This window comes from Gouania willdenowi, chromosome 14 (assembly GCF_900634775.1).
Source record: "Gouania willdenowi chromosome 14, fGouWil2.1, whole genome shotgun sequence".
Lineage (NCBI taxonomy): Eukaryota > Metazoa > Chordata > Actinopteri > Blenniiformes > Gobiesocidae > Gouania > Gouania willdenowi.
The window spans coordinates 29,462,935-29,490,179 of record NC_041057.1 but is presented as its reverse complement, the minus strand read 5'-3'; the positions used below and the strand labels follow the sequence as shown (position 1 = coordinate 29,490,179).

General features: G+C 38.2%; 1 long non-coding RNA gene across 1 annotated transcript in view; it reads left to right on the top strand.

Annotated features, from left to right (window-relative positions):
• Nucleotides 1-24,211, top strand: part of LOC114476213 (uncharacterized) — a 38,795-nt gene extending 14,584 nt beyond the window's left edge. The window contains exon 3 of the long non-coding RNA XR_003675545.1: nt 24,104-24,211. This is a non-coding gene — a long non-coding RNA (uncharacterized LOC114476213). The remainder of the gene's footprint in view (nt 1-24,103) is intronic.
• Nucleotides 24,212-27,245: the final 3,034 nt, after the last annotated feature.

Below are 27,245 nucleotides of genomic sequence, written 5' to 3'. Positions count from 1 at the left end.
GCAGGCGTTTTTGTGTGTTTTTGGAGTCATTTTTTAAGTTTTTCTTGTCTTTTTGTGTTTTTGGAATCATATTGCGTAATTTGTTTTGTCATTTAGTGTGTTTTTGGAGTTAATATCTGTATTTAGTTTATTTGGAGGCTGCACAAAATTAGGCAGAGGGCCACATGTGGACCCCATGCCACCAGATGCCCATGTCTGATCTATTAGAAGATAATGATGTTAAGATAATAATACACAGACATCTATGTCATTCTCGATTAAGGATTTTTTTTTCCTTTTTTTTTTTGATAGGCTTTGTGATATCACAACCCGTGAAGAAACATCAATGCAAATGAAATTAAATGAAAAGTTCATACACAGATATTCTGTAGAGCTTTAGGAGTCAAAATGTGTATTTTAAAAGATAAGAAGTAAATCAAGTACAAACAAAATATTCTGTCAATATTCCATTAAAAACCATACCACCATCAGATTTAAAACTACTATTATAAATAACTGTTATCATGATGACACTGTTGACAGGTTAACAGGTTTATTCACTTTTTTTTAATTTTAAAAATGAGGGGGAAAAAAATCCCCTGGGAAAAATAAAACATCCATTGGGATCTGACATCCTCCTATAACATCTGCAGGAATCTACTGATAGTCGTCCTCTGTCACTGAGTACAGGCTTTTCCAACACGGCTCCGTTTCATGGGGATTGTAAGTCACACACTAGTGTCCGTGTCATCCTTTCTGTCATAATTGTTGCTGTTGCCCCTGGCTGCATTGGTAGATATCTGCTCGCTCTATCTTTCCTACATCTCCTGGGACAAACACAGACTGATGCTGCGAGCACTGGAAAACACTGGCTAGCAAGATGGTCAACACAAGATTAGCCCTTAGCCCAGTGGTAAGATGAATCACAGCCACTTACCATGGGGGGGATTTGGAAAGCATCCGAGTAACTAAACAGAGGCAATAGTGGCTGTTTGACCCATGCAACACATCAAATACACACACACACACACACACACACACACACACACACACACACACACCCTAAGCATTAATGTATGCAATCAGTTCTCTACATTTACATATATTAGCATAGAACACACATGTTCAAACTGTTTGCAAGGTCACTGCTGAGGATCTGCCCAGCGTAGTGAACAACAGCAAGTGTGATAACAGTAAGAGTGTGTCCTTCATTTCATGGACAAATAGCAGTGTTGCACTTTTGTCACTCCATCACTGCCCCCCACCACTAACTACTCTAACTAACCCTTATTTAACACATCTAGCCCTTATTAATTATGTAGCAATATTAGGCTAAGATGTTCACCTTTGGAAGATAGCATGAAAATGTGTACATGGGGTTTTTTGAATATGCTGAATCCATTTTTAATGGGATCCACACCGGCAAACCAACAGTTCCCACTCAAAATCAAGAAATCTAAGATGGCCATTACTTTGGTTCTATTTGGCATAGAAACATGATCTCAAACCGTGTTTCTATTAAAGAGTTTTGCAAAATAAAAGTGATATTTCCAAATGTCAACAAAGTATAATTGAGCTTTGAACATGTTTCCAGTAGGGATGTAACGATTAATCGTAAGGAAGTTAAAAATCGATTCATAGGTGTCACGATTAACATCGATACATTGAAAATTGAATCGCAGTACTTTTTTTAAACAGCAGATATATTTATCCCTTCTCTTGTCCAGCAGAGTACCGGCGGGCGGAAGCTGCTACTATGTACTACTAACGTGTTCATAAATGATTCCTTACCCCTTTAGCACCGAAAGAAAATCTGTAATATTACGTGAATATCTGTAAAAGTCACGTTTTTCTATTAGCTCTGTCTGCTAGCATAGCATCTCTTCTTCACTGCTAGATTAGCTGCATGCCAACTGACCACTGGGTTACCAGCGCCCTCTGCTGGTCCAAACAAATATCTGACGTAAATTAGTGCAATGACGGGTTTTTTTAAAAGTCCAATTGTTAAGGCACAAAATACATTTTCAATTGCACTTCAAAAAAAATAGAACTATTATGCAGTTTTGCATTGTTTACTATAGAACCAGAATTTAAATTAATAAGCTTCTTCTTCATTTGTATTATTCCTTTATTTATTTCATTCAAGATTTATTTTTAGTTAAATTGCATTGTTTTGAATAGTTTATCAAGGAATTCTTTTGACAATTAAAAATAAAAGGAAAATAATACAGTATTTTCTAGGAATATTTTTCAGTCATCATTTGACTACAGTCCCATTTTGTAAAATAAATTGTGAAAGAATCGTATCGTGAACCCAGTATCGTGAATCGAATTGTATCGGGAGTTGAGTGAATCGTTACATCCCTAGTTTCCAGTGAAGGTTGTTTTGGGCAGGAGCCTCGTAACTCCCCTGACATCTCATCCCGCGAGACTTTGCTGCAGAAAGACGGACGCTCAGAACCTCCTTATAACACTTTCTAATCATTTGTTGCTTGCTGTCGAATGTGGCACTAATAATCAAAGTATAATGCTTAGAAATGTCTCTGTTTACACGTGCCGCGCCATGTTTACTCGGAGAGTAAAAGTACGTCACGTCATGTGACCATGTACATCACATCATGCGACCATGTACGTCACGTTCTGTGATGTGTATTTGCCGAAAATGTGTTTCCATAGCACTTTTGCTATACATTTCAATATCAAAACGTCTAAAATTCCTCCTCATGAAATCTTAAAAACCTTTTAGCGATACTTGAGTGTTTTTTCGAAATTCAGGTGTTTCCATTACCAGTTTTTATTGTGCTATTTGGATTTTGCGCATTTCCAAGAGTAATGGAAACCCAGCTTCAGTGGCGAATTATAGTTTTTCAGGATCAAGGAATTCAATAATATATCTTAAAACACCGTAAATTGTGCTCAGAACAAGATCCAAGATGGCCACCATCCGTATTGCGAATTTCAATCTTACCATAACTTCGGTTCTGTAGACATAGAAACATGATCTTTGTGGAAAAACTTAGTTTTTTCGGGAACAAGGATTGTCATCAAATAGCTTAAAATACTGTAAATTACATCATCATGCTTCTATGTCAAATGGAACCAAAGTAATGACAAAATATCCAAATTGGCACTATGGATGGCGACCATCTTGGATTTCTTAATTTTGAGTGGGAACCATTAGTTTGCCAGTGTGGATCCCATTAAAAATGGTTTCAGCATATACTCAAAAACAAGTTTTCATGTTTTCTCCCAGAAGTGAACATGTTTTTGCTATATTGCCTCCTAATTGTAGAACGCACCACAGAGATTGTCTCACTTCTTATAGCGAGCCTTTTTTTGTTCTAAACAATGGCCCCTCTGTGAGATCTCTAATGGCACGTGCACTTGCAGAAAGCGGAGTGAGATTTAGCCAGGGATGTCTCCCTCACACGGATCTCTGGCTGCTTAATATGCATTTCATTAGACATCATGCTGCAGGGGAGCTGTGCTCTTTTGGCTTGTCTCCTTCACTCACAGGCTTGGGTGCAACCATTTTTGCAAGATGGCAAAGCATGGCTTTGTGCTAAAGAATCCAGCAACGGGGAACAGATTCCGATTATTCACTTCTGAGATGGATGCAGACGAGCTCAGTGTGCACGTGTGTGAAAGTGTGTAGCTGTGCTGTAAGAGAGACAGGGATCAGTGTGTGTCTCTAGACCAGGGGTGCTCACACTTTTTCAGCATGCGAGCTACTTATAAAATTACCAAGTCACAATGATCTACCCCAGATCTACCCACCACAAAACTGCAAAACATATATTTCACATATATTTATTTTCACATATATTGAGGATTCTTTACATGTAAAATGTATGTTGATGTATCTTGCATAACCGCATGAGCTAATTTTGCACAACACAACATAATTAACTATGAACATTTTTTGTAATTACCCGTGTTAACTTTGATGACTTGCACTGAACTGAATCAGCGAGGGATGCATAGTCCGGACAGTAGCTGCTGACAGCCAGCCTCAAGCACACTTCCAAATGTTCATCAGTCATGGTGGAACGGTACTTGGACTTAATGATCTTCATGTGGGAAAAGGTTGACTCACATAAATAAGTGGAGCCAAATAATGCAGTCAAGGAGGTAGCACATTTCCTCATGTTGGCGTACTTTACCTCTGTGAGTAAGTTCCAGAACTGTCCATGAGCTCTTGACTTCAGCTCAATGTCGGCTTGTAGAGTCAAAATCTCATCTTCCACTCCAGAAGAGTTCAAGTCAAACAGAGTTGCAATTTTTGATGCGAGTGAATCAACATCAGCATCTTCCTGAAAAGGATAGCACATGAATGTAGCGACTGGCTCGAGCAAAGAAAAGTCTTGAAAGCGTTTGTCAAACTCTGACAGACAATTGTCAATCTGCTTCGTGTAGTGTGCACTGTCAAGTTGCACGCAGGCCTTCCCTTGCGTCTCCAGCTCTGACGCCAGGTTCTGGAAATTTGCCAAATCATGGCGCTGCAGCTTTGAGGAGAGATGTTGCATCTTTTGTTTGAAAGCATTAACTGAGCTGATCATATTGATCACTGTTTTGTCTTTTCCTTGCAGCTGTAGATTAAGGTCATTCAACATGTTTGTCAGATCGGTTAAAAATGCCAAGTCTAACAGCCACTGATCATCATTTAGTTGCTTGTATTCTGCATGTCCAGCCACACAGAAAAATTCCTTAATCTCAGGACAGAGCTCTCGAAATCTTTGCAGGAATTTCCCTCGACTAAGCCATCTCACGTCAGTATGTAGTAACAACTCAGATTGGTCGCAGTTAGCCTTCTCCAGATGTGCACGGAATAACCGTCTTTGATGAGAGCTGGCTCGAATAGAACAGGCGATCTTCATTGCCACATCCATGATCTCTTTCATGTTGAGCATTTTAGCGCATAACGCTTGTTGGTGGATTATGCAATGGTAATTCAGGAAGTCTGGGAAAGCATCGTCCTGCCTGCACTTGGCAATTGGTGATAGACACCAATTTGTACATTGGGAGCTGAGTTTTCTCAACAAAGTTTTTAAACGACAGAAATATGTCCTCTCCTCACGTGTGCTCTTTCATGGGAAATACTGTTAAGAGCTCCTCTTTTGCAGTGATATCACTAAACACCATACGAGTGAAAATGCACACCTCGGCTGTGTCACTCACGTCAGTAGATTCGTCCAACTGCAGTGAGAAACACTCACAATCTTCGATGTCCTTCCACATTTGCTGGGTTATATCCTTAGCCATGGCGTCACAGCGCCGTGTAACTGTACTTCTTGACAGCTGCAGAGCTTTGATTGAAGATAATATTTCTGCCTTATTTTTAAAGTCTCTAAACAATGAGTCAGCTGCTTCAACGAATGCCTCTTTTACCATCTCTCCATCTTGGAAGGACTTCATGTTATTAACAATGACGTGACTCACCCGGAACGATGCTTCGGTGGCAACTTTTGCTTTTGAAGTATGTTGTGTGAAAAATGACTGCTGTCCGTACAACTGGGATTTTGGTTCATTCACCTTTCTCTTTCTCAGATCGCTTTTTGGCGGGAAGTCGGTGTCGTATTTTCCATAAACAGTCCGGAAATGCCGCTCCACATTTCCTTTCTTTGGTATTGCGATGGAAGACCGGCAGATGAGGCAAATGCACTTAGAAAATGACATTGTGAAAAAAAAGTCCACCTCCCATTCCGTATGAAAGTGATACGTTTTTGTCTTCTTACCCCGCTCATTTTTGATGAATATAGGCTTTCTTTAGCTTGAAATCGGAGGTAACTCACTGACTAGCTTGTTAGCTTTGCTGCACTTAGCTCTGTTTGTGCATGCGCGGTGACCTAAAGGTCAGAAAAATTCAGTAGTCATCTGACTGGCTGCCTTGTATGTCAATCAAGTGACGGGATGGCTGATAGGCTGCCCTTTAGGTCACCGCGCATGCTCAAACAACGGCGCTAAGTGCAGCAAAGCTAACATGCTCGTCAGCGAGTTACCTCCGATTTCAAGCCCTCACTTTTTTGACGGGATGGAAGATAGGCTGACATCAGGCGCTGACATCTATTTTTTTGATGTCATGCGATCTACCAATAGTACCTTTGCGATCGACTGGTAGATCGCGATCGACGTATTGAGCACCCCTGCTCTAGACTAAGTCGGTGGTTTATAGGCAAAGAGGATAATCTAATTTAAAGCATGCACAGGATTGTGAATAATTGTCCTTAGCCCCGCCCCTCCCGCTATATTTAACAAGAGAGTGATGCTTTGTGTGAGCACATTGTTCTTTATGTTGTTCTTTTATACATACATCATCCAGAGGTGTAAAAAGTATCCTACTCAAGTAGAAGTACTGTTACTTGATTGAAATTGTGCTCAAGTACAAGTACAAGTACTGCAAATCATATATAAAATACTCAAGTACAAGTAAAAAGTAGCTCAATTAAATAGTGCTCAAAGTAAAAGTTACTAGTTACTTTCGTCCCTCAAGTTTGTTTTTGATAATAAATCTTGCCACGGTTCCCTTGCATATACAGTAAACATCTCATGTAGGCTTAAAAGTGGTAGAACTGATTGAAATGATTAACTCACCATCAAGCTCTGCAGAAGCCTGATTACGATCCTGGTCATTTCAATCAGGTGTGTTGGAAGAGGGAAGCATCTAAAACATGCTGGATAGGGGCTCTTCAGGACCAGGATTGGGCACCCCTGATTTATAGGGTCAGGCACTGACGTTGGACAAGAAGGACTGGCTCGCAAGATAGGTTCCAAGTTTTTCCAGCACAAACTATGACGTCATTGTCTTGGTTTTTGTGCACTGGTGCTCAGGAAGTCACGTTAGGTGTAAATAGTACTGATACATCTACTCAAGTAGAAGTACTGTTAATTGATTGAAATTGTACTCAAGTACAAGTAAGTCCTACATAAAATACAGTAAAAAGTAGCTCAATTATATAATAGTCAAAGTAAAAGTTACGAGTTACTTTCTGTTTATTTTTAGTAATAAACCTTGCCATGGTTCCTTTGAATACAGGCATTTCTAGACCCCCTGGGGGCCCTATGGACTGATGAATGAAGTCCAGGATGACAGATCAGTAAAGAAATACTTATACTAATGAACATATAAAATAAGTAATAAACAACATAACTATCTAAACTGAATGCAAGCCTTACACACAATATATACTGTAAATGCCAGAAAAACAAACACAACTGAAATGTGCAAAAATTTAAGAATGATAAAATGGCATTATAAAGTAAACATCTCATGTAGAAACTTAAAAAGGAAGTGACGAAATCTTGCACAATTGGAACTTATTTTATTTTCCACAAAGGCGTCTGTATATATTTAAAAAAAGGTTTGTCAAAATGTACAATTCTTTTTAAAAAAAAAAAAAAATAACACCAATGAATTCAATTTAAAAAAAATAAATAAATAAACATTTTAGGCTCTAAGTATAGCTAAATGTATGAATTTCAAAACTGAAAAAATAACCATCATTCAATGCTGATTTGGTACCATTCATTACATTTAATCTGATTGGTCGGCTATGGTGTAATGCATTTGATAATTTTAAAACAAAAAAATTATAATTTACTTCTGGGTGTAGAAATGTAACAAATTATTTTACTTTTTAAACTACTGATTTAGAAATATACTCAAAAAAGGGCAGTAGTGGCCCAGTTAGGGCAGTGGTGGCCTAGTGGTTAAGGAATCGAGCTTGTTATCGGAGGTCACCAGTTTGAATCTCACCTGGGCCGTCACTGTGGGATGTTGAGCAAGTCCTTTAACCCTAACTGCTCCCTGGGCACTACACCATGGCTGCCCACTGCTCCTCAGGGATTGGTTAAATGCAGATATTTGAGTTGTTGCAATAAAAAAGTACCTGAAAAGCATCTCAATTGCAGTAACGTGAGTACTTGTAATTCCTTACTTTCACCTCTGACATCATCTAAATTCCTCCTGCTCAGATAGGAGAGATATATCCCCCCTCCCTGAGAGCCACGGCTGTCACACTCACAGTGTCACTTTTCCATCCATAATTGAGAAGTGTGCACAGCAAAAAGCCAGTGAAACCATGTCAACCACTTCCAGTAGCTCCTGTTAAATAATCAGGCAGAACCAAGAGTGCCAGAGGCGTGCATGGCTGTGCAGCTGCATGTACGGATGGTTTGGATTATCAGTCTTCAGATCACTCTTCTTCTACATCACACTGCAACAATCCTGCTATGAACACCATTGTTACTAATGTTACCTCTGACTTCACCTCTCAATCACAAATTGTCATGACTTTTAAATAATTGTTGATAATTAATGGGATGTAATTTCTATATTTAAAAGGCCACCATGTGTATAGTAATACAGTATTTCTCTTTATTTAATTGACCTCATCCCATGTTGTATAGAGCAGGTTTCTCAAATGGGGGTGTAAGTGATGGCACTACAGGGGGTTAAAGGGGATTTGTGATGTAAAGGTGATAATATATTCACTTTTCCATCATGGTCATATGTCTGCGAAGATCTGCTTCTTCCTGAACTCTTCAGCTTTTGTTTTCTTGACTCCGAGCAGAGATTAACTCAGAATCACCATCTCTGCGTTGCCCTCTGGTTGTGTTTGCTGCTCTGCTTCTTCTGATCTCCTGCTTTTCTGAAAATAACTTTAAAATATTCCTACCTGGCTCAGTTTACATATCAATCATTCCACTTGCTGACAGTGGTGATGCATCCTAGTTTATCACAGCAAAACAGAAAATTATATTTATGCTTGGTGAAAGTGCACCTGAAGTGTGTTTATTGCCTTTAGTTTAGCAAGATCTTGAGGGAGTTAAATTAAAAATTAAATGTCCGTCAACTGAGCTGTGCAAATAAGGCTTTGGTCGCTGAGGCACGATTGGTGTTTTGTAGATGAATGATGAAACACACATTAACTCATTCACTGACAGCCATTTTCAGAACAGCTACCCCCTCGCTGCCAGCCATTTTAGAACATTTTGACTGATTTTTAAAGACCCATTATGAAATCTGAAACCAGATTCTGAAAGATTACAGTCTAAACTTTCATCAGAAAAAAATAATTGTTTCTAGTTTGTTTTGAGGCAAGTTTCACACAAATCGCCAGTTTCTGACAAGAAACTGAGAAAAAAGTGACTTTGAAGCAATTTTTTTTTCTTTAATCTAAATCTAAATGTGAAATCTTGATCTAAATCTTATATCTAAATGTTACATTAAAATCTTAACATTTAATCTAAATTTTAATGTTAAATATAAATATTTAATCTAAATCTCAAAGTTAAATATAAATGTAAATATTTATACAAATGTTTCAAATAAAACTAAATATTTAGCTCATATGCAAATTTAGCGGAAGTACCAAAATAAAAGCTTCTGCAGGTCAGAGTGTCAAATAACAAAGAAAGAAAGAAGAAAAAAAACAAATCATTCAGTTTATTTAGAATCTTGAACATTGATTATCATTATTTATGAAAATTTGAGCCTACAGTGCATCAAAATGTTTGACAGTAAACTAAATAGTATAAGTTTTCTACTTGTGGATCCAATAAATCATTATTAAAAACAAATGAACAACATTTTCATGCTGTCGAGATGCAATATGTGCATTTTTGTCTTAATAACTGAATTTTTGACACACAGGTGATTGGCTTAGTCAATTAGTGAAGCTACAGGTGACATTTTCATGTACTCATTAGCTCAGTGACATAGAGGATTTTTCCTAGCGTTGAAAGTTGTGAGTTTAAGCCTCATCTCCTATAACAGTTCTGTTTATGCCTAAATGTACATGGCCCCAGTCATTGCTGCAAAGCAATTATGAAGATATTTGAAATAGTGCTGTTATGTACATGTGAGTTTTAAACAAAGTGAGGAAAAAAAAAGTCCAGATGATCCTCAACCCTGATGAATCGATCCAGTAAGAAAATAACACTCGAGGTTTGACAGATTGAAACACAAATATTGGTTGTGGAGGTCAAAATGAGCACCTGTTTTAAGTAATGAATTCCCATGTATTGGTAGAGGTCATTTACATTGTATAGGTATAAACACCTGAAACACCAAAAACTTTAGTTTTTTGGGGGGTTGGTGCCATAGCGCCTTCTACTAATAGGCCACCAAATCATTTCATGGTTTGAAAAACTTCATGGAATGAAATTCCATATAATTTCAACAAATGGCCCATGCACTTCGGTCTAAAAATTTTACCAATCGTTCCGAGATTATTCAATATGCACACTGCAATTTTTTTGTTTGATCGGATGAATACTCTGAGATTTGGACAATTTAGTGAGGGGGGTATGTGTCTATTTTTGTGGGTTCCTATTTTTTGTCCATTGTCAGCTTCCAATATCTGGTAAATGGTAAATGGTAAATCGACTTGATTTATATAGCGCTTTATAACCACACTGAAGCAGTCTCAAAGCACTTTACATATCAGCTCATTCACCCAATCACTCTCACATTCACACACCAGTGGGACAGGACTGCCATGCAAGGCGCTAGTCGACCACTGGGAGCAACTTTGGGTTCAGTGTCTTGCCCAAGGACACTTCGACACATAGTCAGGTACTGGAATCGAACCCCCAACCTTTCGATCAGAAGACGACCCTCTACCACCTGAGCCACGGTCGCCCTCATCTCAGCAACTACATCACATAGGAAACAGAAATTTGATAAAATAATACAACTCTTGCAACTCACCCAGAATAGATGAAAACATCTGCTATACGTCCTATCTGGTGGACGTTCCAGCCCCTCAAATTTGGAAAAAAGTTAGTGTGGGTTTGGGTCTGAAACATATTTGGGCATTCAGTAAACAACTTAGCATATGCTTCAGCTCCCTGTAATGTGATCAGCTTTGAGCTATGAACATAGACTGTTCACATCACTAAGGATTAGTCACATATATGCATTGGTTCTTGGGAGACACGCTCTTGAAATGTTAGTGTTTTCATTGGCCCATAACTGTATGTGGGAATGTATGAAAAAAACAAACTGATATGTGTTTGTTTCTCCAAAGCAGTCTGTGATAATTGGATTACCACATGATTATCATTCCTATCAGTCATCGCTAAGGAGCCTACAGTCAGATGGATTTTTCCACTTCTTTGTATTTTCCTTTCTTTTTGCACTCACTGTGTTTTATTCTCTTTTACAATTTTACAATATTTCCCTTTTTTCCCTAACCCCTCCTCCTTTTCTATTCCCTGATGGTAGGTTCTCACTAACATCTCACACAGTGTCAGAAATCAAAGCAAGCAGAAATCTCCCAGGAAGGCGTAGAGCGTGCTGTGAAACAGGCACTAAGCCGCCCTCCACTCCCCATCTCAGAATAATTAACCATCACCACCTTCACTGCAGAGCTGCAATGACTCATACAGCATCAATTAGAATAATGCTGCCTATCCTGATGATTATTACACACACTTCTGTCTCACAGCGAGACAGGCTGGAGGAGTATATGAGGCGGAAACAGGTGAGATGCATTGTAGTGTAGTTTGACATGAACGCAAACCTCCAGCCTTCTAAACTCACTACTCACAATGAGAAAATAAGCAGTGCTGACAGGATTGGAGTAGAAATGATACCATAGTGTACAGACTGAGCCTTTCTGTGGGTATGTGCCCATGTTGTGAAATCAAAGGAGCTGTCTGGAAATATACAACTTTTACACAGAGGTAAAATATCTTCCGCCTTAGTAATGAGAGATCAGTAATTACCTCTTCTGTTGCTTAATTCGTGTCAGTTTTGACCAAACATCACCACAGGTATGTCATTTAGACCACAGGGTACTGCTTTAAAAGGTGAACAATTTGTATAATATGTCCCCTTTAATGTTCCTGCCCACTCACACAGCAGCAGCTTTCTGTAGGTTGGGCAAACTTTTGAGCCCCTTTTTACCCATTTCGCAACTTCCTTTGTCCCATTATCAAAAAGTTCTGACACTTTTTTTTAATATTTTAATTCAATTCAACTTTATTTGTATAGCGCAATTTACAACAAACTCAATGCGCTTATCAAAATAGAAAATTCATAAGAAAGAAAAAACCCAACAAGATCCACATGAACATACATTTAGCGACAGTGGGAAGAAACAACTCCCTTTTAACAGGAAGAAATCTCTGTTAGAACCAGGTTCAGAGGTGGCAGCCATCTGCGTCGACTGGTTGGGGTTAGTGGACAGAAGGACCATCAGAACAGGATAGAGAGATAGAACATCAGTGTCCCAGACTAGTTGAGCCGTGAACCACAGATCAGGAGCTGCCATCATCAGCTTCACAACACCTGAAACAGAGAAGAGAGAGAAGGACGAGGAGAAGGCACTGACTGCAGAAAAAACATGATATATTATTATCAAGTCAGCCTGCCTTGGCCTTGGGACTCACTCCCAGTGGCCTAGTCAATACTTATTATAAAGGTGATGAATCTCTTCCCGTTTATTGGTAAGCTAACAGCAACTCCAAGGTCTGTGGATGTGACCGTTCACAGACGAGCCCATGTCTGCTCTAGCGGTTAGGTTATGATTCAGTCCTGTTTATACGGACTGTAAATCATAACCAGCTACATCAAAATTTTAATCTCTTCCCATTTATTTTAAATCTAACAGCGACTCCAAGGACTGTAAAATGCAACCATTTACGGAGGAGCCCGTTTCCGCTCTAGCTGTTAAGTTAATGCTATTATATGGTATACGCTTCAGTATGTAAGTAGGTTTTGAGTTTAGTGGAGAGAGTAGCAGCCTCCCATGCTGAGACTGGGAGTTGGTTCCAAAGGCGAGGAGCCTGGTAGCTGAATACTCTGCCTCCTTCTAGACACTTTAAGAACATCCAGAAGGCCAGCAAACTGATGGCGGAGTGATCGGCCTGGACGATAGGGCACTAACAGGTCTTTAAGATACAAAGGAGCTTGATCATGTAGAGCTGTGTATGCTAACAGGAGTATTTTAAACTCTATTCTAGATTTTACAGGAAGCCAATGAAGGGAAGCCAATACTGGAGAGATATGCTCTCATGCTTTAATTTGTTTGGCCACTGTTCATCCTGATGAGCTATAAATCAAATACCAATACATACCACTTTATTCCTCTCTCCCTGACATTTTGCCTAGTTTTGTTCCACATTTTTGCCCTTTTTCACTTTTGTGTGCCAATGTGTAGACTAGTATTTGCCGTCTGTGCTGTAAGAAGTGAGAGCTGTATAGTTGTAGTTCTGTTTCCTTTGACTCAAAATGTGCATTTCAGGATTGCTGCCAGCTTCAAGCAGAGCTATTCCTAGCTGTTAAGACCCCTGAGCGACACATTGTACATGTGCACCTGATTTAAAGCTGACAAGATGCTTTCAGAAATGTGAAACAACTACCTTTTTTTACTAATAATTCATTTTTCCATTTTTCATTTAATTAGAAGTGGCAATAATTCTAGGATATGTTTCAATGAATCTGTGACTTGTCAATGCTGTGAGCAGCTGCTGCCTTTAGAGCTGCCAGTCTTTGTTAGTGGCTGAAATGGAGGGAATTGAGTGGATAGATATCGGTTTACTCAGAGCAAAATGAGCTGCTTCTCTGGTCTTAAGGTGCGTTTTTACAGCCGCAAACTTTTAGTAAATCCGGCCCATAGAGCGCAAACCTCCACCAAGAACCAAATCTCTTTGCCACATATCATCATTGTACCATGATCATTCACACTTCACAGTCTTGGAAGAAATTTCTATCCCCATTAATAACCATACAGTAGTAAAAACGTTTGGACAGAAAAACTGCAATTAAACATGCAGTCCTTATTCCGTCTGGTCAAACATCTGTCGAATAATTGAGGAACCAACCTAATGTAACTGAGTCAAATTTAATAAAGATCAGTCAATTATCATGATATGAATCTTTTAAATTTTGCAAATAATGAGATGCAAGGATTTTTCAATTTTTGAACCAGAATCAGTATATTGATCCAAATCCTCGCCAATATTTTATGGAATCTTTCATGGGCCAACCATCTTTGGTTAAAATTTTGTTAAAATGATCCTGCTAATAAATAAATAATAATATAAATATTATCTCCTTGTCGAAGGTAATTCTTTAACAAATCTGCTTCTGAATGCATGAGATCGCCAAAATAAGGGCCTGGGAAATTTGATGGCTGTGATAAACACCAACTTTTCTGTGTGTCTCGTAGTGTAGAAAGTCAACATCTGTATTTTGCTACTTAGAAGTTGTCCGTTGGTGTTTTGCTGGAGGCTCAAACCAGTGACCTTCACGCTTTCATAGCCGACTGGTTATCAACAGTCAACTATGTACTGTATAAGGATGATCCAATCACGTGATCGGAAATCGGGCCCGATCACATGGTTTCAGACTTGATTGGAATCGGACATTATCTCCCGATCAGGACTCAGATATATATGTGTATTTATTATTATAGGGGCGAGCGGTATACCGGTTCATACCAAATAACGCAATATATTTTTATTATGATATACATTTTTAATATACCGCCGTACCAGTATATTGATTACACAACGTTCGGAACACTATGCTGCGCCACGTCAGACTGGAGCCTTACAATGTTGCACTGTGAAGGTAAACAGTAGCGTTATGGTGTAAATGGATAAGAAAGCTCTGAAGCTGCAGAACTAGTAGAACATGACACAGAAGAATTTGTGTCAAAAAGAGGAGGAGCCATGTCTGTTGTTTGGTCGGCAGAACAAAGCGGAGGTGGAGAGTTGGATCCAAGTTCTCAGACATTTGTGAATAAAGGAGTTCAACAGCAGGTAAATCCAGACAACATTTGTTCTGTTTGGAAGAGACCAAACGTATCATTAGCCTCTCTGCTAACTAGCCTGATGCTAGTGTGTGTGTGCACTGCGCACGGATGTTTGAGGGTGTGTTTGTGTGCTAAGCACAAGTGTTTGCGTGCGCCTGCTCGCACCAGTGTTTGTGTGATTTGCGTGTGTATGTTTGTGTGTGAGAATAGAGCATCCCAAGTCAATCTACTGCAGTATTTCCTATATCAAACGCCTACAGCAGGATGTGCAGGTATGTTCTAAATCAACCTCTATCTGCAGACCTTACACACTTTATTTAGTAAACAGCTAATCATTTACATGCTCTGCACCTGCAATGCCAACAAAATGAAGTTGTCATACTTTTCAACAAGAAAAACAAATGTTTCAATCTGTGAAACTAAATGAGGAGAGTAAACATTAAGAGTACAGTTCCTAAACGCACAATACTGGCCTTACTTTAGAGCACTGTGACACTTTTATTTTCTTATTTGTGAACATGCCTGTTGGATATTTTAAGATGAGGCACTATTCATTTTTATATTAGACATTTTTATTTAATATTATTTAATCTTGCACTAAAGTCTAAAGTTATTTTTTTAATGTATTGCTTGATTGATCAAGCTACGTCACAGAAGTGCTCTGTTTAGAGTTGAATGTTAAAATAAGGCGAATAAAATAAATAAGGGACATCCTGGATCTGTTTTTTTGCTCTTCTTTATCTTTTTAATGTATTGTAGAAGTATCAGATCAGGACTCGGTATCGGCCAATTCTCAAAATCAAAGGACTCGGACTCGGTGGCAAAAAAACCTGATCGGGACATTCTTAGTACTATATGTTCATTTTGGAGGTCGGGATTAATGCTCACAACTGCAGAGAGTGAATAGTTACTCCTGGACAGTCTCTAAGCAATCAGTTAGCAGTTAGCAGCTAGCATGTCTACTGACTGATAGCAGAGCTCTGCGGTCATTCTGACAAAACTGTTCTATGACAAATCCTCACAAAAAGCTGCACTCTATCATCTGTCAGAGGGCGAGGTTGGAGAGAGGAATTTAAATCAGATGAGGAAACACATTTTATGGCAGTGTTGTAAGTGGAAGAGTAGGTCATCCAATCACCTGAAAGTTGGCAGTTCAAATTCAACAATAATTTAGATATCGGTGGCAATAAAGGAGATATTTTTACCTGCATTGCCCTGCATGTGTTCATATAAATGTGTATTTAGATTAATGGCTGTTTGTAAGAGTTGTAGGTGTACTGTTGTACAGTAACTACGCTTCAAACTGTGGCTACAGATGTAGCTTACCTCCACTGTTATGACTGAATACATAAAAAAGGTGAAGATCAACACCTAAATTGGTCAAAACATCAGAAAAATATGACTGAAGCATTCAGACGAGCCTTCTGACACAAATTAACAAAATAAAGGGGTACTCGCCTTAAGACAGAAAAGATACTGTAAGGGAACATTGGACAAAAAAGGTTGGGAAACACAGCTTTTGTCACTGTCCGGTGTGGGTGTGGACCCAAATGCAAGGAGAGATGGAGGCAGGATAGACGAGTAGCGTTCTTGGAACCAGTCCATGTTTATTCTTTAAAACAAAACTTAAATCCAACACAGGAGGGAGCAGGAACAGGGAGCAAGACCAGACACAAATGTATACGAAGAGGGAGACAACAAACCTGACATTACACAATGAACCAGCAACCACACTGTGAGCAAGCACACATTTAAATAGTGGAGGAGGCCTGATAAGGAATGGGCCACACCTGGGTGAAAACATGAGGGACCTAATCAATCACCAACCAAGCACACAGACATCACTGGGGGGTGGAGCCACAAGCAGGAATCCCTGAAACACAGACAAGAGTTAACACAAGACTAGACTCAAAATAAACAAAGACACAGAATAACTAAACTTAACCAACAGAACATGACAGCTTTAGCGGGTGGTGTCATATACGGTACATCCACTATAATTATTTAAATGCATAGACGAGTATAAGCTCATTCAAAATTTGATATTATTTTTTCAAGTGTTTTGTTACTTTTCAGCATAAAAATATTGTATTAGTGACTTCTGCTGAAGACATTTATTATGTATTATTTAACTGGAGTTAATACATAACTCTATGTCCCTCTGTGTGTCTCTAGCCAGTGTGTGTGTGTGTGTGTGTGTGTGAGAGATCATATAGATTTCCTTCAGTACTTTGCCCATGTACAATATTGTGCTACTCATGTGCACAAGACAAATGTGTTCATTTGTTATGACTGAACTACATATGGTTAATAACCAGGTGTTTGTTTTATATTTCAGTTAGTTACACTATCATTTATTATTCCATAACATATGTTTACTAGTTAAAAATGTCTACACCATGAGTAAGTTTGTATTCATACCTATTTTCTGAGCTATAAAATGATTCCTCCAACTGTCTGCGTCTTTCTAGCATTTCAAAGCACACTCAAATATGCAACATCTGAGTGAATAAACTGTAACAGATCCTGACATTTATAGCATATGTTGTCACTTTACAGGCTTTGTGTACTTAAACATTTACTCACTCTTCGCCACTACCTTGAATAGTAGCATCACACGCTGCTTTCCCACGATCGCTATCATCCTATTTGGATTTGATAAAAAAGATTCTTTTCAGAGTGTCCTACCATATATAATGCATTCCAGATTAAACGTAATTCACTTCACCAAAACAGCATTGAATGGAGGTTATTTTCTTAGTTTTAGAGTTCATCAATGCAGCTATACTTAGAACCTGAGAATTTTTTTTATTTTGAATTGAATTAATTGGTGTTATTTAATTTTTTTTTAAAAATTAAACATTTTGACAAACCTTTTATTTTATACAGATGCCTTTATGGAAAATATATTAAGTTCCAATTGTGCAAGGTCTTCCTTTATAAGTTTATATACAAGATGTTTACTGTATGCAAGGGAACCGTGGGAAGATTTATTACCAAAAATAAATGTGAGGGTGAAAGTAACTAGTAACTATTACTTTGAGTACTTTTTAATTGAGTTACTTTTTATTTGTACTTGAATATTTTGTGTATGACTTACTTATACTTGTTCTTGATTACAATATCAATCAAGTACCACTACTTCTACTTGAGTAGGATATGTCAGTACTATTTACACCTCTTATATTAAGTTAGAGTTCAGTTATTTTCTTTTAAAAACAGAGTTACTATGTTGGTTTTATATGACAGCACAAGATAAAATATTAAAAGAATAAACCATACTCTAACATAATACAATCAGTTACTCCTGGGAGAAACTAAAACTGGTCCTTAAAGTTTAAAGTGTTTTTGTACACACAACTTGAGGACATTACTGCATGGCTCTGGCATCAAATGTGTTGATAAATGCATAAATTATTTGAACGATATATGTACTGTACATCAGACAAGATGAGTTTTAATTCAAGTTCTTTTTTTTCTTGATGATAAAAACAAACAGTAATAATAATAAGTTTTTTTTTTTTTTTTTTTTTTTTTTTTTAAAAAGTGCAATATAATGTAAAACAGAATAATTAAAACACAGTACAATATAAAACCGGACTGACAGGTAAAAAAACCTTTTCAGAACTCCTCCCCAATCCAACCCCAAGTTCTCCTCCATGCTGACCTGGCCTCCCTCCAGTCCCACCTCCAAGTCTGACTGGTTTCCAGTGAGAGGCAGAAGTCGTCCAGTGCAAGCTTCAGTTTCTCAGTGTAGCCCTGAAACTGCAGCTCCTCCTGGTCCAGTCCCATCTGCCTGACCTCCATCTGCTCAGCAAGCGTCTGCTTCTTCTGCTGCCTCTGAGACAACTGCTCCAACGTTATCCCCCACTGTCGTAGCTCTTCCATCTCCTTCTCCATCTCTGGTTTACTCCTAGGCTCAGATGTTTGAGCTCCATTACGCTTGAAGAACTTCTTCAAGCGGCTGAACAGTCCTTCAGAGGCAGGAGGCTTGTCTCGATCTGACATCGAGACCTCAAAACCATGAGCTTGAAAGTATTCATCAAAAGCACCTCTGGCCTTGAACTGTGGCGTCTCTGAGGTTTGGTTGTCATTTTAAATGGTTGTTGGGTAGAGGTGATGACTGACTTCAGTCGTACTCTTGTTAACTGTAATTGAGTTGCTTTTATGGGTACCCGTACATTTTTGAGTATATTTTTAAATTAGTAATTTTACTTGTACTTAAGTACGTTTTAAAAGAAGTATAGTCAACTGTCGAAAAATGAAATTTTCCATATATCTATGAATATTTATTGTACAAGTTCGATGCTTACATTTATGAAAAGCTCATCTCAAGTGGAGTATTTTATTTAATTACACCGAAGCTGTACAACCTACTAGTAAAAAGATTGGTAGGGGCCAAAGTTCATGACGTCACAAAAAAAAAACTTGGCCACAAACTGAGATACAGTGCTCAGACTGGTAGCATTGAACATCATTTCCTTTCAATGTATATTTAAGGTCAAGGTCAGTCTTCTGTTTTTCTGCATTATATAACAAATCCAGATACCGGTTGTCATTTTTGCCAACTTTGATTTTTGCCAAATACGTATTTGCCTTGCGAATACAGGTCTTGCCTAGTTCAGTTTATTTTTCTCAATTTTTTTTAGTACAGTGCGCACAAGGGACGTTTCAAATCGTAGAATTATTTCACCATGAGTTTACATGTCCAACATTAGTCTTTACAACACATCCTTTTCAAAAGTAATTCATTTATTTTAAAATGATCAACGGACATTGTGAAACTACAAAAAAATGAAATGACCAGACAACAATCAAATGCATCACATCATAGCCGACCAATCAGATTAAACGTGATGTACGTCACCAAAACAGCATGGAATGGATGTTTTTTCAACAATGTATCTAAACTTAGAGCCTGAGCATTTTTTTACATTTTGAATTGTATTCATTGGTGTCATTTTATTTAATAAAGAATTGCACATTTTGACAAACCTTTTATTTTATACAGTTGCCTTTTTGGAAAATAGATTCAGTTCCAATTATGGTAGATTTAATCTCTTCCTTTTTAAGTTTATACATGAGATGTTTACTGTATGCAAGGGAACCGTGGCAAGATTTATTACCAAAAATAAACGGAATGTAACTAGTAATTTTTACTTTGAGTACTATTTAATTGAGCTACTTTTTACTTGTACTAGAGTATTTTTGTATCTGTTGCTTGTACTTGTACTTGAGTTCAATGACAGAGAGAATGTTGAGATATGTGTAAGCAGAGCCTCTTTTTATGCATGTTTGGTGAACCACTTGTACATGAATGTCACATTTTCTGTTAAATGGCTTAAAAGATTAAAATGTTGATTCCAAAACAAAAAAAAATGTGTTCGTGCACCAATGCACAGGTGTGTAATCATGTCAGAACAGACCCAACGGCACATGTAGAGGGTTGCGTTTGTCGTTGTTGATTAAGAGAAACAGATTGCGTCAAACCTGATCACAGTGCATGAGCAAACATTCTTCTTCAGTGGTGTCGGTGCAAATCTTTTTACACATTGAGCCGCACACAAGCTGCTTGATGTGCAGCGTGTGTGGGATTAGGTGTGACATGGCGGTGGATGCAGTGGATGTCATGACGACTCCATCTGTGTTGTGTGTGTGTGTGTGTAGTGCATAGTCAGTGTTCTCAAGTGGAAGTGTTATTCAGAGGTTGAAATGCGTATCGTAAGTGCTTCAGCAGGGCCTTCACACTACATCACTGGTTCTCAAACAGGGGAACGTGTACCCCTACGGCCTAAATGTTAAACTCAAGTCCTGGGGCCAGATTCAGATGTTAGACCATCCAATTCAGCCTGCAGGCGAAAGTAAAACAGAAGAAAATTAAATTATCAAATACTTGAGTTGTAGATATCTCAGCCCTTCTAAATACACAAATTCAACGAAACTCCACAATATTTGGAGGATTGCAATTTTCCCATGCTTTTATCACATGACTGCAGTTATTTTAAATCTCAAATTGTTCAAAGAACTCAATTTTCCTCAAATTATTTCACATGATTACCCACAAATTAAATAAAAATTAATCACAAAATCAATAAAATTTAGAGGAAAATTATCTTTCACTTATTGCCTGGATATTGTCAGCGCATTACATGCTTTATGTAACATTTATACGTCAATACGTTTCCCTGCTTATAATCTGCGGCCCACTTAAAATCAAACTACTTTGTATTAGGTCCCTTGTTAAAGATTTAACAATTAATTTAAAAATAATTTGTAATTATTCCTAGGTTTTTTAGGCTAATTTTGGACAAATACACCACAAACTAACAGTAGTGTTAATAGGTGTCATTTATTCAGACAATTTGTCTGAATAAATGAAACCTTTAACAAATTATTCAAAAAGAAGACAAAATTTAATTCCTCGTTTTGTTAACAGTACTATTGCTCAGTAAAATACTATATTTTCTTGTAATTTATTGAAACAGAATTATTTTATGTTGTAGAGACTTTTTTTTAATCACACTTCTGACAATAGGAGACAGTAATTAGCTACATTTTACAAAGAAGACTGGATTTACCTATTATTGAAGTAATGTCATTAAAGTTGCATGTTTTTTTGTTTTTTTTTAATTTCACTTTAAATTGCACTCAATGTTTTGAATATGTAGATTAAGCCTTTGCAATGTTTGAGACACAGTTATGGGTTTAGGAGAGCTCGCTGTTCCACAAATGAAAATGAAATTTTGGAGAGGATACTAATGATATGAAGAGGGGTTACACATGATTTGACAAAAATGCAAAGGGGGTACACGGGACACAAAAGAGTGGGAACCACTGCACTACATGCAGAGAATATGACTGGAGTGTGTATTCAAAGCGTGATCGAGGATGATCTCTAATCACATAACTACGCCTGTGTGTTCTTTTTACAGCTTCTTCGCTGCCATTTGCCCTCGGCTAAACATTTCTCATCATAAAAAGGCACTTGGAGGGGATTACTATGCCACACTCAGGAATGTTTTCCTCTCAGAAAGTGTGTCACCATCACTCCTAATGACTTCCTTGTGTATTCAATGGCCTGTTCATAGTGTCTTTGCATCTGTCAGATGCCGAGCTGTTGAGTTATCCTCGACAACATGAAGAGAACCTGATCCTAGGTGTGCATGTGAGAGAGGCAATAATTTATAACGAGTGTGCATGCATGCTTAATACCCACCTAAGTGCCCATATGTGCCTATTCTGGTCAGTGCAGCATCCCGTCCTCCACCACAGCACAGGCTCGGGCTCTGCTCCTCACACTTCTAGTGCCTCTGGTGAGTAATCAGGTAATTGATCAAGGAGACAGGTAATTATTCCCATGCCAAGCACACTGGCAAATGATAAGGCCAGCAGAAAACAGACCAGGGAAGAGTGGAAATAGGACTCTGGGAGGATGGATGGATTTTACCAGTGAGATTTTCTCCTCTGCTTGGCCCTGAAGTGCTTTTTGTTTTTGTTTTTTTTAATTCTGTCTACCCTGAACATCTTTCATTAGCAAACTGTGAATATAAAAAGGTGTGAATTCTTTAGCGATTCAAACACTGATGCAGCTTCAAAATGATGCTCACACTAAAATGATTGAAAACTGAACGTTTCAACCGTTTCATGAGCGATACCTATAAACCAGGGATGTCAAACTCATTGTAGTTCAGGGGCACAATACGGAGGAATTTCATCTCCAGTGGGCCACAATTTCAACATTATCGTGCCTTAATTTGCACTTCTTCGTATACATAATTGCAAAATATGTAAGAAACCAACAATATCCAAGCAATTTCCTACTTTTTGTGACCAATTTCTATTTAATTAATGGAAATATTATGTAATAATTTGAGGAAAACATAACAATTTTGTAAGAATTTTGAGTTTTGTCAACAGTTTAACATTAAAAATGACTGCAATCATGTGATATAAGCACTGGAAGTGTTGAGTTTCATTTACACAATAATTCATGATTTCTCTGTAATTTTTACTTTCTCCTCCAGAAAACCCAACATTTAATCTGACTGAATTAATTTTCTTTCAATTTAATCCACTTTGTTTAACTTGATTTAGCTCAAATCATTTAAATTCAACTCAATTCATTCATGTATAATAAAAACGTTACATTAAGAAGGACAACAAGAATTTCACAAGCACAGGCAGAAATAATGGTGTTGATTAGAAATACTAAGTTTCCCTGTCAGACATATCACAATATCATGTAGTCAAGATATCACAACCCTGTTGGACCAGTAAACCAGCTCGAAAGCTCCCAAAACACACAAAATGTCAAAAAAAACACACAAAATAACAACATAAATACACAAAATGACAACAAAAATACACAGTCCAAAAACACACACGACGGCAACATATATACAAAATGAAAGAAAAACACACAAAAAACCCTAAAGTCACAAGAAATTATCACAAAAATACCTAACAAATATGCACAAAATGACAGAACCACCCCACCCACCCACAAATAACCCCCCAAATCACATAAAATAACAACAAAAACACACAAAACCTTTCCTTTTCTGTGTTAATGCTCAGATTGGACACTATTCTAAATGAACCTTAATAATTTGGCCGTCGGATCAAACAATCAGTTCTGCGGCCCCCGTTGTGATAAAAGCTGCAACATGAAACATAAAAGCAACATGTGGGCCCCATAACAAACACACAAAATGACCCTATAAACACAAAATAATCGCAAAATTACAGAGAAAAGTCCAAAACTCACAAAAAGACATAAAAAAAAAAACCATGATGGCAACAAATATACACAAAATGAAAGAAAAACACAAAGGATGACACACAAAAAACTCCAAAGGCACACGGAATGTCGACAAAAACACACAAAGGAATAACAAATATACACAAAATGACGGAAAAACTCACAAATACAAACGAAAAGTAATTGCAATTGACAACAAAAACACACTAAACCTTTTCTTTCCTTTGTTAATGCTCAGATTGGTCATTATTCTAATGAATGTCAATAATTTAGTCCTGGGAACAAATGATCACAGTTTTGTGTCCTCCGTTGTGATAAAATCTGTTTTTCTCTGCACTATAGTGTGTACGAATATGCTGCATCAGTCTTTGGGGGGGGTCTCCCGTTGGTGCCAAAGTGCTTACAGGCAGGATTTGTCTTGGCTTCATTGATGTCATTTAGGTTTGTTCTGGAGCAGTGAGTAAACCAATCTTGGTACGCAGCCCTGTCTGCAGTTTAACTTGATTTATGAACCCAGAATAACCCGACCGACTTGTCTCATTTGTCACATGTCATTAAGATGTACTGCTAAGGTGTTTTTTTTTTTTTTTTTTGCCAGAAATTCCCCCTCTAACCCCTCGTGAATGGTGAAGAAAGAAGGAAAAACCATCTCCAGTTGTTGCTGTCTATGATGTCCAGGTTTTGTTCTCCCTCCCCAACTCACGTCCATCACTCATTGCGTTTTTTCTCCATCTTGATGAGGAAGCCTCTCCTCGATCCTCTCTTCCTTTCTTCACCACTCACAGAGGTGGTTGTGCTCTTGTGGATTGAAACTCCCACTGGAGACAGACACTCATTTGGCTCCAGGATCAAGCTATTTGTGTGCTCAATTGAAATGCTAAGCCTAGCATGAAGCTCCAGGGCCATGAGAGACTAATCAGTTACAGAGAGTCAAAAAAAAACGAATAAATAAAGGCACATTGAAAATCTAACTCAGCCCCGACATGTGTTCCCTCATTTTGCAGTGAAGCCTCAGCTGTAAGCCTTTGTTTCAGTGATGGAGACATGATGCAGGCCAGCTATAGGTGGGGTTCAAATGCTCACGGTTACTGAATGTCATTAAATATGTATTTTCCTTTTGTATGAATTTAAAATGACTTTCTTAACTGACAGTCAATCTGCATCCACATCGCTGTGTGTGGAAGGAGAGACACAGAAGAAGAGCATGTTTGACAGAAAACAAAGGGAGTGGATAAGCTAATAATGAAAACTGATGAGGAAGCTAACGAGTTACTAGTTAGAATTAGACAAGTTAGTTTTTGCAACATACTTTATTTTGTACGTGGGATTAAAACAGGTTTGATATCAATGGCAAACCAATAAGAAATCTGTTTTTATTTACACATTTTTGCAGTGTTTTACAGCAGGGGGAAAGCTTCATCTGTAGCCACACCATAACGCAAATTAGGTTTCTTGGCAAGGGAAATGTCAAGGATGGAGTGGGTTTTAAATAAGTTGTTATTGTATAAACAGTATATTTTTAGTTCAAATAAATTAAATAGATGATCAATGGGGACATTTCTGTGTGGACCTTACATGTTCTCCCCCAAGCTGCGTATTTTAGTACATCCACCATCCAAACATACATGGAAAGGGCTGCTTTATGGTCGTTCCAAATCAACTGAGCATGCTCACTGTCATGTCACTGCTCGATTGGTTCATTTTGCTGCAAAGGTTGTTGTTTTTTTACAGTTTTTCTCAGGCACTTTGGTACATTTATCAGATCAGAATTTAAATAATTTTTTTTTTCATTTTTTCTTTGTCTGCACATGCTGTCGAAGGTCAACACTACAAGAAGTGCAATCTTTTTTAGACAGCAATGCATGTTTTGTTATTGAAATTAAATAAATGAATTTATTTTATTGCATAATTGTGACCATCACCAGCCCTCCCTCCGGAAGGGTAAGAAACACTATTATTGGGAGGATATAAAAAGAGAGGGCGGTGTTACACCTGGGTGAGGGGGTGGGGGGAAGGGAGCTGGGAGGAGAGATTCAAGGTAGAAAATGGAAGGGTGGGGAAGAGTTGATTATTGTAAAGTGAGAGTGAGATGTGAGGTTGTAGGCGTGAGGATTAGGTATAATGGTGGTGGCTGTGGACAGAGGGAAGGTCACTTCTCATTTCTTTGAACAAGTTGCAATGCTTTTGTACATCTATGCAAATGATCATATATCATTTTTTCATGATCAATTGCTTATGTCAGTGGTTTCCAAACTTTTCACAGTCCCGTACACCTTCCGATATTTACCCTAAAGCCATGTACCCCCTACTTCTTAACATTAAAAAAACATAATAATGTAATGTCATATACAATGTAGCCCCACCCCACAGTAAAATGTGTCTTGGATTTTTAGCTATCCTATTGAGGAATAATATTTGATAAAAATGATAATCTGTAAGCACACAATAAAGCATCTTATTCTGAATTATTTGATTTATTTTGATAATTAGCCACTGGTATTTTCAGTGAGAAAAAAATCAAATTTTTTGGGAAAAATAAATTTACCAAATATTTGTTGATTAAACATATACCAGTAATACAATGTATTCATCACCCTAAAACGGTGAAATACAACTACAAGAAGGATGAGGTTGAGAGGATGCACACAACTCTGCAATGTTTGGCAGGATTTGAGAGCGTCTGAGTCTTAAATCGTTTTCCACACAAAGTCTTGTCCTATGTTTTGTTTTCATGTTTGTCAAAGCTGAAAATCCACTTTCACACAATGGCAGGGGGCATCAAGCTAGTTTGGCTAGCACAAAGCAACGTAGCTCTCGTCAGATTTGCACATTTTTACAGAATGTTTAATTTGTGGCAATGCATGGAGGCTCCTAACTGGCAAGAGCCAGAATGATGTGTAGCCCCTCCCTCTAACTGGAGTTCTCCACATCAATCTGAGTCTGTGTCTGGCGAATCCTTTCTGAACCAGAGAGGGACATAAACAGAATGCTTGAAGCTGATTAGGCGAAGCGCCTGTCCACCATGATTTGTTTTAGCCAATCACATGGTAACAAATGATGATGTCGTCGTCGGCATGTGCCGCAGAGACGCTGCTACAACAACAACAAGGCTCCACTGGTGAAACCTTTCTTTTGGGATAGTACTGCTTCGGTCATGTTGTTGAGTGACTTTTGCCGTTTTTGCAACACGAGTATGCGAGTTAAGGGCACGTTAACCATTCTCCTGCGTCGACATCTTTTTATTTTGATTTGGAGCTATGCTAATAGCGGTAGTCCAGCTAGTTCCTCTCCCCGCGAACTGCGCATGCGCCAGTTTTGCTTCGGCGCTTCTGCCTTTGTCCCACCCGGATGTCCCGCCCTAAATCACAACACTGCTTCATGATTGGTTCGAACCGATTTGGTTCGGTTTCGAAAGACAAAGGCGGGAACAGTACAAGATGGATTCTGGTGTTTGTGAACTCCAGGAGAATCCATCTTGCAGGCAAAGTTAGGAAGCTGGTCTGACTGCTGGTCTATTTATATTCTAGATTTTTAATTGTTATTAACGTACCCCCTATGACAATTTGCGTACCCCACTTTGGGAACGTAGGGCTTAGGTCCTGTTGATCAAAATGTGTTATATGGAGCTGTGTTGAAAAGTCTCACACTTGAGTCATTTAGGCCTTAGTTTAGAGAATGTCCTCAAATATTGACACATACTACTTCTAGGTTTCTTGTTTTTTTTCTATCTGATATGCAGT